General features: G+C 33.7%; 1 protein-coding gene across 1 annotated transcript in view; it reads left to right on the top strand.

The window, feature by feature from the left end:
• LOC148277284 (transmembrane protein 198) overlaps window positions 1-13,069 on the top strand; it is a 58,161-nt gene that overhangs the window by 20,878 nt on the left and 24,214 nt on the right. The gene's annotated exons all lie outside the window — the stretch shown is intronic.

A 13,069-nucleotide genomic window follows, 5' to 3' on the forward strand; every position in this document is an offset into this window, starting at 1 on the left:
TTACAACTTTACTCCTAAAACTAGTAACCATTGTGTATTTATTTCACAAAAAATATACATGTATACTTCACTTAAGGTAATATAAATAATTATTTGTTATAAAGTCGATTTAGACGAGTCAAAACTTTGTTCAACCGTTTCCAAACTAGGAGTTTATAGATTTATGAAACTGAGTTCTCGATATATTTTTTTGTCAATTAACGCTGTTTTTTGGCAACGAATCTAAAGAAGTTTTCATAATTTATAGGATCTGATTAATTATTTGATTTTCAGATAAATTAAATTTTATGTTCAGCTCTAACTTTGTTTATGAGTTGTTTATTTTTATTTATTGGGTATATCAACAGTAATACATGTAACAAAAATATAACAAATAAAATATACAGAGAATAAAACCAATGACAGATTACATTAATATATCCACAGAAATACATTAAATACACGTACAATACATACTAGTGTGTTTGTGTGAGCGTAAGTGAGTGAGAGGGTGGGTGAGTGGATGTTATATTGGAATGAGGGTGGACATGTTTGTAAATATTGCACAAGTGTCAAGTGTCGAAAATATAAATATATTTAAAATATTAAGAATTAGAGATAAAATATAATAAAATAAAATAAAATAAGATAAAATAAGACTTTACTATTGAAACTAGGTATAAGACAAAAAAGTATGTTTTAAGACGCGCATTTTAAATGTTATTTTTTTACAATCAAATGGATCAATAAGGGGAAAGTTCAAATTATATTCACTAGCAAAACGTATAAGTGGAGAGTTCTGGGCATAGTTCGTACGAACTGCTGGCACATGAAATAGAGAGCTCGACGTGTGACGGGTGCGGTAGCCGGGGACATTTAATGATAACTCCGACAAAAGAACCGGACTATCAAGGCGTCCACTAAGTATGTCATGAAGCACCCCCATGTCTAACAGTAGACGGCGATCTTCTAAAGTGAGCAAGTGGTGTTTTTTGCAGGAAGACATATAATTGAGATCGGTATACCTGCATCTCCGGTTAAGATGTCTAAGAAATGTCCATTGAATTTTCTCGAACTTTTCTTTATGTGTGACATATTGTGGAGACCAAACAGAAGAGGCATACTCGAGCAAACTGCGAACATGAGCAAAGTAGACCATTTTAATACACGCTATATCTTTAAATACCTGACATGTACGAAGTGCAAAACCAAGGTTTCTATGTGCACGGGTCAGTATGTCATCGAAGTGATTCTCAAATGTAAGTTTGCTATCAAGAATAACACCCAGATCGCGTACGGTATCAACTCTCTGAACAGGTTGGTTTTCTAATATATAATGATATGGGATGGGATGTCGACCTCGCGAAAATTTTTCGAGAAAATTTTTCGAGAACGTTCATCTAGAACACATTCGCGCTCGTTTAACAGCGGTTGCTAATGCTATTAATTTTGATTTCACGATGCTAACGCTAAATAATCCATCGTTAGTTTGAAGCGAGCCCTAGTTTCTTTTAGTTAGCAGCAGTATCTGCGTCGCATCGGCAATTTTGACTCGTTTGTTTACTATCCTAATTCACAAGTTTGTTTTTCTTTTGCGCATGCGTGGGAGGGCTCAACTGCTTTGCTACTGTTCGAAGAGCCTGCCTGTGGAATCAGTGATACCCTTTGTTCAATATTACATCAAAGCTCATTCTAAATAGGTAAACGTACACAATCATTTATTTTACTATTAATTTTATTAGTAAACCAACTGGAGATATTAATTCTAATCAACAATGTTAATTGTATACATGCGGACTTATTGCCAAATGGAAATTTCTCCAACCAAACAATAAAATAAAAGTTTATTTTTTATAATTCAAGTTACAAAATATATTCAATAGAAAATAAAAAAGCTGAAAATATGTCAAAATAAAAATAGCTGTATTTGTATACAAGATTTTTCAGAGCCAGACCGCGTGAGGATTGTTCCTTTAAAGTTTCGCGGTCTGGCCCTGAAAAACCGCGTATAAATTACATTAAAAAAAATGTACTCAATGGGAAAATGAAAAAAAAAAGAGGAAAGAGAAAAGTATGAGAGATTAAGGAAGAGAAAGGAGATGTTTATTTAGACGTGATTTAAACAGAGATACTGAAGTAACATCTTTGATTGTGTATGGGAGATGATTCCACAGTCAAGCCGCATAGCCACTATATGAATTATAGAAGAAAGAAGAGTAATTGTGGATGGATATTAAGAGAGTGCTTTGAGAATCAGAACTAAGAGATAAACCATGAACTGATAAGCGTTGATAATTTTTACTCAGGTAGCGTGATAGTCTTTCCGCTGTCTGATTTTGAGCCATTTCAGTTGCCTACGATAATCAGAAATGTGGTCATATTTCCTAAGACCAAAAGTAAACTATGCGTTTGTACAAAATTTTATAGACAAACTGAAAGTGTTGACTAGACCAAATGGTCCAAGAAGAAGAACATAAAATTTGTTTTCAGGCGTGACCGAGTAGGTGAAATAATTCATCAAATTAATCTCATCCACATCTGTAAAGATTTCAGCTCTTCAATTTCACGAAAATCAACAGATGGAAGAATTGAAGAAACATGCATACTCAAATATAGGCAAAATCGTGAATATTCTAATGCGTAAAGTGGCCACTTCAACCTGCCAATGACAGGTCATAAGCCCTGTAAAAGCCAAGACTTACATATCTCGTTCTCTAAAATGTTTTCCATCTTTGTTAAACATTTTTATGTGGATTAATTTCATTTTAAAACAAGTTTCACTATGACTAACATAACTTTTTGCACTTATTGGTGCATATGGAACTGCATTGGTACACCTATAATGCAATGTATTTCGATAACTTGTTGTATGAGGTAAGGTGATCAGTCATATGCTTCATGTGCCAGTCTAGAAATTGAGAAATATTGTAGTGTTTTCTTTATTTATCATTTAAAACAAACATTTCACATTGACCCTGCCAGGAATCGAACCTGGGACCTCAAGAATGGTTGGCCAAGGCGGACTTATTGTCCAGGGTTCTAATTCTATTTCTCACACAGAACTGTATTCTTCTCCGCCTGAACACGGAATGAAACTTTACTTAACTAGTTATATTCAGATATGTTATATTCAGATAATTCATCTTCATCATTTTGAAATAAAAGAGTAAAATCTGGGCGCCCCGCGTACCTACACAGTTTTGTTGGGCGGTGCGGTGAATGAGTCTGATCCATCCCGCATTGACGTGAAACATTCATTGGGCAACGCAAACACCCGTGCGTTACCGCTGTGTTACGGTGTGTTTAGTTTGGTCACTGAATGTTTTAATACTTAATTTTTTTGTGCTCAAGACCCCATGACGGAACATGGTTCAACAATGTTTTGAGTTGGTCCAAATTTTTGAAGACAAGAACTTTATTCAACCCCCTTAGGGAGCTGTTAAAATTAACGTATTACAACAGAGATGGAGAACATTTTAGAGAAGGGAATATAGAAGCCTAGGCATCTACAAGGCTTATGACCTGCCACAAGCTGGCTTAAGTGGACACTTTACACACTGTGTAACATTCACCATTCTGCCTATATTTGAACATTATTATAGTATTCCTTCAATTCCTCCATCTGTTGGTGTTTGTAGATTCATGTGTGTGTGGTGTGGCCACTTAAACCAGTTAATGACGGGTCATAAGCCCTGTAGATGCCTAGACTTCTATATTCCCTTCTCTAAAATGTTTTCCATCTCTTTTGTAGTATGCTAATTTATTAGATTGTTTGAACTTCGGTAGTGCGGTCTTAAGCCTTTAAAACTCAACTTCTTTAAAATAATACAAATATCAAATGTTTTCATAGCTTTATGCAAATAATGAAACACGTGTTTTTTAGTTTTTCAAAATGAAATAACAGTAGGAAATTGGAGCGCGCCATTTGTGTTACATTGTGTAACAATGCCTTATAGCGTGGTTTCCCAAACTATGGATCGCGAGCGAATATTGAGTGGCGCTCGCCATGCGCCACTGTAAACATGAATAAAGAAAAATAGGAAGTGATAAATTTGATATTTCAATCAGCTTTTTACGATTCCTGAAAACTGAAATTAACTTAAGTTACATTGAGGTGAGACCCTTCAGCCCACCATCCACCCGCAGCTGTTATAGAGTCCCGGGGGACTCTCTGTCAGCTGCGCATAGAGGAAAGTTATAAATATTCCCAAGGAATACAAACTCTATGCAGATTAAGGAGGGGGGAGGAGGACGTATGGACAGAGGCCAACACGTCGTCCCCACCCCTCAGGATCCCCTCAATGCCTCTGTTTTTTTTTATTAAAAAAAAAATGTTAACAAATAATAAACATAAATAAACGTATCCAAATATACAAAAACATTTTCTTAAAACTATAGTAACATAACAAACATAACTTACACAAAACATAAGTAAAAACACGGATATTTACAATAAGAGAACGACTTTGGATAAAGAAGGACTCCCTGGGTGCTCAGAGGCAGAAGATCCGAATACCACCCTCGCAAGGGGAGGACAAAACAAAAGAACGTGTGCGTTGCGCTCGGAAGGAAGCACAGTCCCAACTGAATGAGCATCCCACAGGAACAGTTGCCTGTCCCACCATATTTTACCCACCTAGGCGTCCGCGCATCTGAGGAGCTCCCAACGCGATACCCAAGTCCGGACAAACTGACGGAAGAGTGCAAAATTCGTACTGTTGGCCATCAGATCCACATTCCACGCTGGTCGCATGACCCTTGTCAGACCATTCAGCATCTCTGGCACCATCTAACACTGTGGCACAGGATGTGTTCTGCCGATTGATGGTTATCTCCGCAAGCACAGCTCGAGACAGGGGCAAGTCCAAGTTTATGAAGCTTGTCTCTAAACTCCCCATGTCCCGAAACCATTTGTGCAGTATAATGGTCAAACACCAAGAACTTTCTACACATCCTGTGTCTGATGGAAGGTAAAAAAACCACGTCCATCTCCCCATACATGCCATGTCCCATCTATTCTGCCATTGATTGAGAGTTACGCCTCGCATAATATCACATAGTACGCTAAATCTTGTCTCGGAAGGGTGCAGCTCAACACCAAAGTATTCCATATTCTCTCCTCTCCCCACAGAGGGTTTTACTACTGCCTCTCTTGTCTCAAAATCTATTGGAAGTCAGTGGACCTTTTTCAAGGTAAATTGTTAAATATGAAATCTTCACAAATATTGTTTCCGTTAATACAGTATTAATGAAAATGCTGTATATGCCTCGTATCTTATTAGCTTAAGGATCGTCAGATCAGGAAAGCCTCATATCATTGGCGAAGATTTGGTATTATCGATTAAAGATGCTGTTGGAGCAATGTTTGGAGAAAAACAAGTTAAGGAAATCGAGCGCATACAACCATTCAATAATAGTTTGCTCGACAAATTGACGAAATGGCTGAGTGGGCGGAAGATGAATTAATCCGGAGAGTAGTTGGTAGTAAATATTATACTCTACAAATATATGAGTTTACCGACGTGCAAGGCTTATTTCAACTTCTTGTTTTTGTGCGTTTTATATGGCAGAATGACGTGCATGAATATATTATCTTGTTCTGCAAGCCAATAAGTCGTGGAAAAGCTGGGGTAATTTTTAATACAATTGATTATCATATAAAGGAAAAAGATTTACAGTGGAAGAACTGTGTTGGTATATGCACGGACAGTGCGCAGGCTATGTGCGGGAAAAATAGCAGTGTGGTTACGAGAGTTCTTGAACTAAGTCCCTGTGCTTTGTGGGCACACTGTATCATTCATAGAGAAGCACTGGTTTTCAAAGTATTGCCCGTCAAACGGACAGACATTTTTGCAGCTCACGATACAATTCGAGCGCTCATGAAAAAGCTTATGTTGTGGAAAATTTGTATTGAGAATGTGAAGTATAACTGTTTTGGAACACTTGAAACTTTTTTTATTGAAAACTAAGTGCAGCGTATCAGATGAACGTACTGTCTGAAATTCCCAGTCATTTATCACTATTAATAAATAACTTTGACGAGTATTTTGGGGAAGACAAAAAAGTTTGATTCGTTGGGTTGGATTTGTAACCCATTTCAAGACGACTTACCAACTAGTATGTCAACAAAAACAAGTGAAGAACTCATTGATTTATCAGAAGATACGTCGCTAAAAAATAGTTTTAATCGTAAACTGTTTATTAAATTCTGGCTCTCAGTTGCTGATAATTATCCTCGCTTGTGCGATGAAGCCTAGGTGGTTTCACACTGCGGTAGTTCATGTCCCTGGACTGGCACCTAAGGCGTTAAGGCTGAACAGCTTGCCTTCTTGTAACAGATGATGTAACAATGCAGTGCCCCATGCAACATCGGGTGCAGTATCATACATGATCAATATAGTGCAGGCAATTGGTAAAATAAACCAAAGTAGGGAACAAAATACCGAACACTCTTCTAGTGGAACGGAAGGCCGGTTGACAACTGTCAACAGGCCGGTTTCTTCTGAAGAGTTTTAAGTGGTTTCCTCTCCACATGAGCAAAAAAAATATATGTTTTTCTAATAAGGCCAGCCCCCCTCAAGTGCCCCGACTTGATAGAGTGGATTACATCGGGCGCTCCATAGAGTTCGTACAGTTCCCTATTGTAGTGAAGACTTCTCTCACAGGGCCATAGACAACTCTGAAGATTCTTCGTTCGCAAGCTGCAATGGATCCTTCAATACTCTTTGTCGTAACTCAGGATTGGTTTGATCAGAGTTTGGTCCAGTATTATCTGAGTATTTTTTCGTCTTAGTTTTGATCGTAATTGTTTCTTAATCGCGTAGTGGCAACGGTTTAACGGACACGGGGTTTAAGAAGTAGAAAATAATAAAATAATTTACAATTAAAATTCACGTATGTGTCTATATAAGGCTCTATTATAAATTACATACAGCCTGTAACTGGGAGAGTGAATCATCGGTGGCAGAGCGATGGAAGACTTAAATGTCTATTGATTTAACCCCTATGTATGTTGTGCGATATTTAGTCGTTTAAAAGTTATTCGGATTTTTTTGAAATGTTAGTAAAAATTCGATTTAAGGCTGGATATCCCAAGTGTAGTCAAACTATTAAGTCTAAGATAGTTTTTTTTTTTCAAGTAGCTCAATAGTAGGTCTTTCATCTTGCAATACAGTTTTGAGTCGTTATTTGATTAAATTTCAAATAAAAAATAATCTTTACGAAAAATCTGCTAACTTAATTTTTCAACCAACTTTTAAGGGCACTAAAAAAAATTTTTTACACAAATAAATTTTCTACAACCTATTTTAAAAACTACTCTTATTTATGAAAAAGCAACACTGAAGATTTTATTTGGCTAGTGCTAGAGCATCATGTTAAAAAATAAACTTGAATTGTACAAGTGCTAAAATCAATATTTTTTCTTTGCATCAAAGACGTAATTAAAAAGTTAGCTAGCTTATTTTGGTTAGACTATGAAACAATATTAAGTAAAAAAACAAGTTTGCTTGATGAAAGGGCGGGATTGTGTCAAATTAAAAATACAAAGACACGCAAAGCGAATAATGGAGCCCATTTTGAGCATTTACATTATAAAATAAAAATAAAACTACATGTTTTTGTATTTTTAATTTTACACAATCCCGTTCTTTTATTAAGCAAACTTGTTTCATTACTTTGTATCGTTGCGTAGTTTATCCAAAATAAGCTAGCTAACTTTTTGAGTAAGTCTTTGATGGACAGAAAAAATATTGATTTTAGCACTTTTCAAATTCAAGTTCAGTTTTCAACATGATGCTCCAGCACTAGTCAAATGAAATTTTCAGAGTGATTTTGTCATAAATAAGCGTAGTTTTTGAAATAGGTTGTAAAAAAAATTCCTTAAAAAAAATTTTTTTAGAGCCTTTAAAAGTTAGTTGAAAAATAATGTTTGAAGATTTTTTTGTAAAGATTACTTTTTAGTTGTAATCAAATCAAATAACGACTGAAAACTGCAGGATGAAAAACCTAATATAGAGCTACTTGGAAAAAAAACACGATCGCAGATTTAACAGTTTGGCTACACTTGGGACATTTAGCATAAAATCGGACTTTTGCCAAAATTTCTTAAAAATCCGAATTACTTTCAAACGACTGAATATCGCAGAACATACAGGGGATTAAATCAAAAGACATTGAGGTCTTCCATTGCTCTGCCGCCGATGATGAATATTAATACACTATAAAAAGAAAAATTATTAAAACATATGTGTCCCTATAAGCCATTAAATTAAATATTAACAAATTACAACAGGAATGGAGCATATTTTAGAGAAGGGAATATGAAAGTCTAGGCATTTACAAGGCTTATGACCTGTCATTGGCTGGTTTAAGTGGCCACTTTATACACTGTGTAACATTCAGCATTTTGTCTACAAACATTATAACTTATAAATCATTAAAGATGGAATTTGTCACGCTCAGACGCTGAAGTCTTTGTAGGCTTTTTTCCAAATTACATTATAGCTTTATTTTAAGATGTATTTTTCGAGTGTATTTTTGTAATTGAAATTCTATGTCAATATATGTATGAAAAAATAAACAAAATAAAAAAAAACAAAAAAAATATAAAAAAATTTGGACATCTCTAAACATTGTATCAAATACTAGTTTGTCATCGGGTGCTCAGATATTCGTTTTAATTCAGATTCAAATAAAATATTACAGACATAATATTGTACACAATTAAAAAAAAAAGATTTGTTATTGATGCTTTAAAATAATAAAAAATAGTATCAATAAGAATGAAAAAATCTCTAAAAAACCAGGTAATATGTTTTTTTTAAAAGAGATATAGAAGAAAAAATTAAAGGTAAGAATAAACATAAACTTGAATATATAGAAACATAAATGCAACCAAAACCAGATAAAAAATATAAATAAATCAAAAATCAAAAAATTAACATTTGTATTAATACAAAGCATCAGAAAATTTTCTAACTACAATAATACCTGTATTATTTTTAACAGTATCCATAAAACATCAAACTCACTGTGCAAATTGGGATTATAAAGACGTTTGTTGGTTCAGAAGGTATTTTGTGTCAGTAAATTATAAAATATTAGCACGCACATGCTTTGTTAATGACAGTAAACATAAAAAAGGAGGACACATACAAATATACAATATGTTATGTATTTATTCTGAAAAAATGCTCCAAATGACAACATTTGAGAAAACTAATTAAAAATGCAGTTTTATGTCATTTTCAAACTTTTTCAACCGATAAAATCTTCTTAATCCTCTGAGGTTTAGTTTTAAAGTTATCATGTATAAAAACCCACTAAAAGCACGGATATATATGTATACACTAGATGCAGCACTAAGCACTTGTCTTGTGTTCCATTCAACTTAGCTTCCGGAACTTAACTTGTAATCAGTAAATGTAAAGCAGCGTAAAAAGGCGCGACATGCAGCTTTGAATTCACAGTAAACTGGCGTAGACAGTTAGTCTTTTTTACTCTACTACGTGTTTTGTACGGCAATGTTGACGCGACAACGCTCATTTTTTAGAACATAATTTCAAATTATTGTTATATTTATTTATTTATTTATCTAATGCTCAAAATACACAATTTTATAGAAGCACAAGTATATTTTTTTTATGTCCCGACTTGTTAGAAAATTCCGTGTTAAGTCTGGACTTTTCTATATGTAAATCATAAACATATATATACATATTAAACAATATACAAAATAATCATAACAATATACAAAATAATAATAAAAAAACACAAACATTTAAAATTGAAATGGAATTCAGAAAAGTTATTTAATAGTACATGGCAATTTGTTATTAATAATTTATAGTTATTTTATAATTCAATTCGGTAATTAATTGATGGTAAAAAAAATAAAAATAATAATACAATAAAGTTATAATAGTAACACATCTATATGGATATGTAATTTAATAAACATAATAATAAATAATTTTATGTTTCGATTAGCAATAGTTAAAACATATATTTACAAATAATTAAGCACCTGTATTAAGTTTATTCAAAGATGATATACATAAATGAATAATGAAGACAGCATCGATATTATATATTTATTCCCGAAGCAATCTTATACAGTGGTCTCTACCCCTCGATGAATATAGACGTTGTTTATTGTTAGTCTATTAACCATCATTTATATTTATTTATACCTCAGTGACTAAAGATTTTTTTTTAAATGTCATCATCAACATCATTTCCTTTCCGCACCTAATGGTGCATTATCTTCACCTTGATCATTTTTGTTTCACGAGGGTTGGATAATCAGTCTTACGCTTCAGGTACCAGTCCAGGGATTATGAAATATTCTAGTGTGAAGACACCGTATTAAATAAATATTTCATATTAACTAGGTCGAGAATCGAACCCGAGTTCTTGCACGGTAGGCAAACGCGCTGACCATAACACCAGGAGGCCGACAAAAGTTTCTTTTTGTATGTATTCTGGTGAAAATGAATTACATTTACCATTTTTTTTTTTCGAAATATCAACCAATAAAACAATTTAAAGGAATTAAGACAATTTCATGCGTACCTATGTAACATGTCTAAATTATAAATATGGAAAATTGGAAAAGTCTTCAAAAGAAGGAAGCCAAATATTAAAAAAAAAAAAATTCTCAGACAGGTTTTATCAGTATAACGACGATATTAAAAAAATGTTTCTTAATTGTAAATATATCAATAAAACATAGAAAATAAAAATTGATTAGCCCTTGCAGCCCGGGAGTTCGTAATTAATAACCGTATTTTTTAAATGTTGTAGGTTGCATATTTTTACACTTTATTTGCATGTTTCAAGCATTGAATACATATTTCAGATTTTTTATGTTTCAAATAATCCGGTCTCTAATGAAGACACCTGGCAGTGTCCACACATTAAAGTGCATTCATTATTGCCTCAAACGTTCTTGCAATTGCGAGAATCTGGGTTGAGGAGATGGCCTGGTGCGGGAGGAAGAGTGGTGACACTATTTGGGATTTAGGTGATGTCCGAGCCATTCTTGTACTGGTAAACGTCGCTTTACGCCGGGGTTCCGTTCCGAGCGACACCGGCGTAAAAAAAAATCGGGTTAAAATGAACACAAATATAATGGAAGACATAAGGTTAGGCTCCGTGTCAAAATTCTAAGAACAATCTAACAAGATTATTAAATACATATCCTATATAAATTCAAAATAAATTATAAATGTATTTAATAAAAACAGTTTAAATTCGTTTAAAAAATAAATAAGAATCTCTTGAAATAAAAAAAATATACATATATAATAAATACTAACTCACCAGTTCGTCGGTACTAAATTAAATTCTCAAAGTTTTTAGAAAAAGCCATCAAACTTCATTTGCTTCGATTGTTGCTTCCTTTCTCGCAGAATCATAGCATGAACTACAAATATTTGAATATTTTAATAATAATAAAAGAAGAAATATTGTCATACCTTTTTTATTTTTCTTAAAAACAAAACGAAAACTAACTCCGAAACAATTTCACACACACAATAGGCTACTCGCGTACACGATACTATAATAATAAAACAACATGTAAAAGTGTGTCGGCTATTAGAATCGCGGCGCCTACTGTCGTCTGGTGTCAGCCAAACCGGGGAATCCCACGCCGGCACCAACCGGCGTAACTGTAAACCGGCGTAAATCGAACCGGCGCAAAACGAGGTTTACCTGTACTTGCAAATAAACCGGGAGCGAATGCTGTGCGCAAATAGCAGATGTGGTTTTCCTATAAACTGAGTACAAATATTTTTTTGAAGCAATTTAAGTAGTCATATTTTTCTATCAAAATGAAAAAAATACTTTTGTAGATAATTTAATGAAAATAAATTTTTGTAGTTGACAGTTTTCGTTTAGCTCTAACCATTTATATGGAAATAAAATAAAACACGTACAGGTACTAGTCTGTAAGGAAGAGCTGGCGCGAACAGTACATTTACACATTAAGCTTGTGTTATATTTTTGAATGAGCCAATGGTATGGCATAGAACGGCATACGCATTATGAAAAAAATATTTTTCCTCTTTCGCGCTCAGACGTGCTTATGAGTGTGATAGAGGCAACTATTGCTTTTTTTTTTGCTAATGATATTGTAAAAAAATATACACAGGTGCTCCAGCGTTCGTCTAAATTTTGCTTAGTAGTTAAAATATAATAATATGTATTCAATGCATGGGTATTAAGCCATAGATTAAAAACACTCGTTTATAAATACATTTTCTCATTGATCTAATAATGTATTGTTCGACTATCCAGTGCTAGCGCGTTCGCAAAACTTGCACGAACGCATTTTTTATGTACAAAATGTTGATTTAAAAATCCTTAATGTTAAATTTTATTAAATGTGCTATGTTTTTAGAGGGTTGTGTTTATGAAAAAAACAGTAAACTAAGAAAATTTCACGTATTCATTTATTTTTAAGCATGTGCATTTTTTATTTAATATTTTGTGTTCATTATAATAATAATTAATTCAGTGTACCTAAAACGCATAAATACAAGTTATATTGGAGAAAATATTTTATTTTTTTTGTACGCCTCCACTCGTTTGCTTGGAGAAAATATTCATACACAATATTCATGAACAATAAATCTCATTATTTTTATTCTAAAAACAAAATACACCATTTTCTTAACGACTAATTTATTTTTCATACGCACGACCCTCTAATCCAAATGAGATTTTATATTAATATAGCACATTTGGTTAAAAAATAATACAACGTTTTTGAAATCAACAGCAACCTGTAGGTTTTAAATGCGTTTGTGTAAGTTTTGTGAATACGCCAGCACTTTTTAATCGGTCTGTACACATATCAGGCGTTACGGGGGGGGGGGGGGAGCGGGAACTTAAGGGGCGAGGGAGGGGACTTTGGGGAGAATATTTCTAGGGTCCTAAGGAACACCTTTTGTTTGTCAATTATGTTTTTGCACCAACAAGTTTGGCCTAAAGTATGCATACATTGCTTGGGCTAGTAACCTATTATTTACGTAACTCCTAATTATATCTTCCTAATAATGCACGCATAAAATAAAATATGCCC

Source organism: Micrasema longulum, unplaced genomic scaffold (genome assembly GCF_059751315.1).
Source record: "Micrasema longulum isolate JH-2025_06_02 unplaced genomic scaffold, ASM5975131v1 h1tg001056l, whole genome shotgun sequence".
NCBI classification, from domain to species: domain Eukaryota; kingdom Metazoa; phylum Arthropoda; class Insecta; order Trichoptera; family Brachycentridae; genus Micrasema; species Micrasema longulum.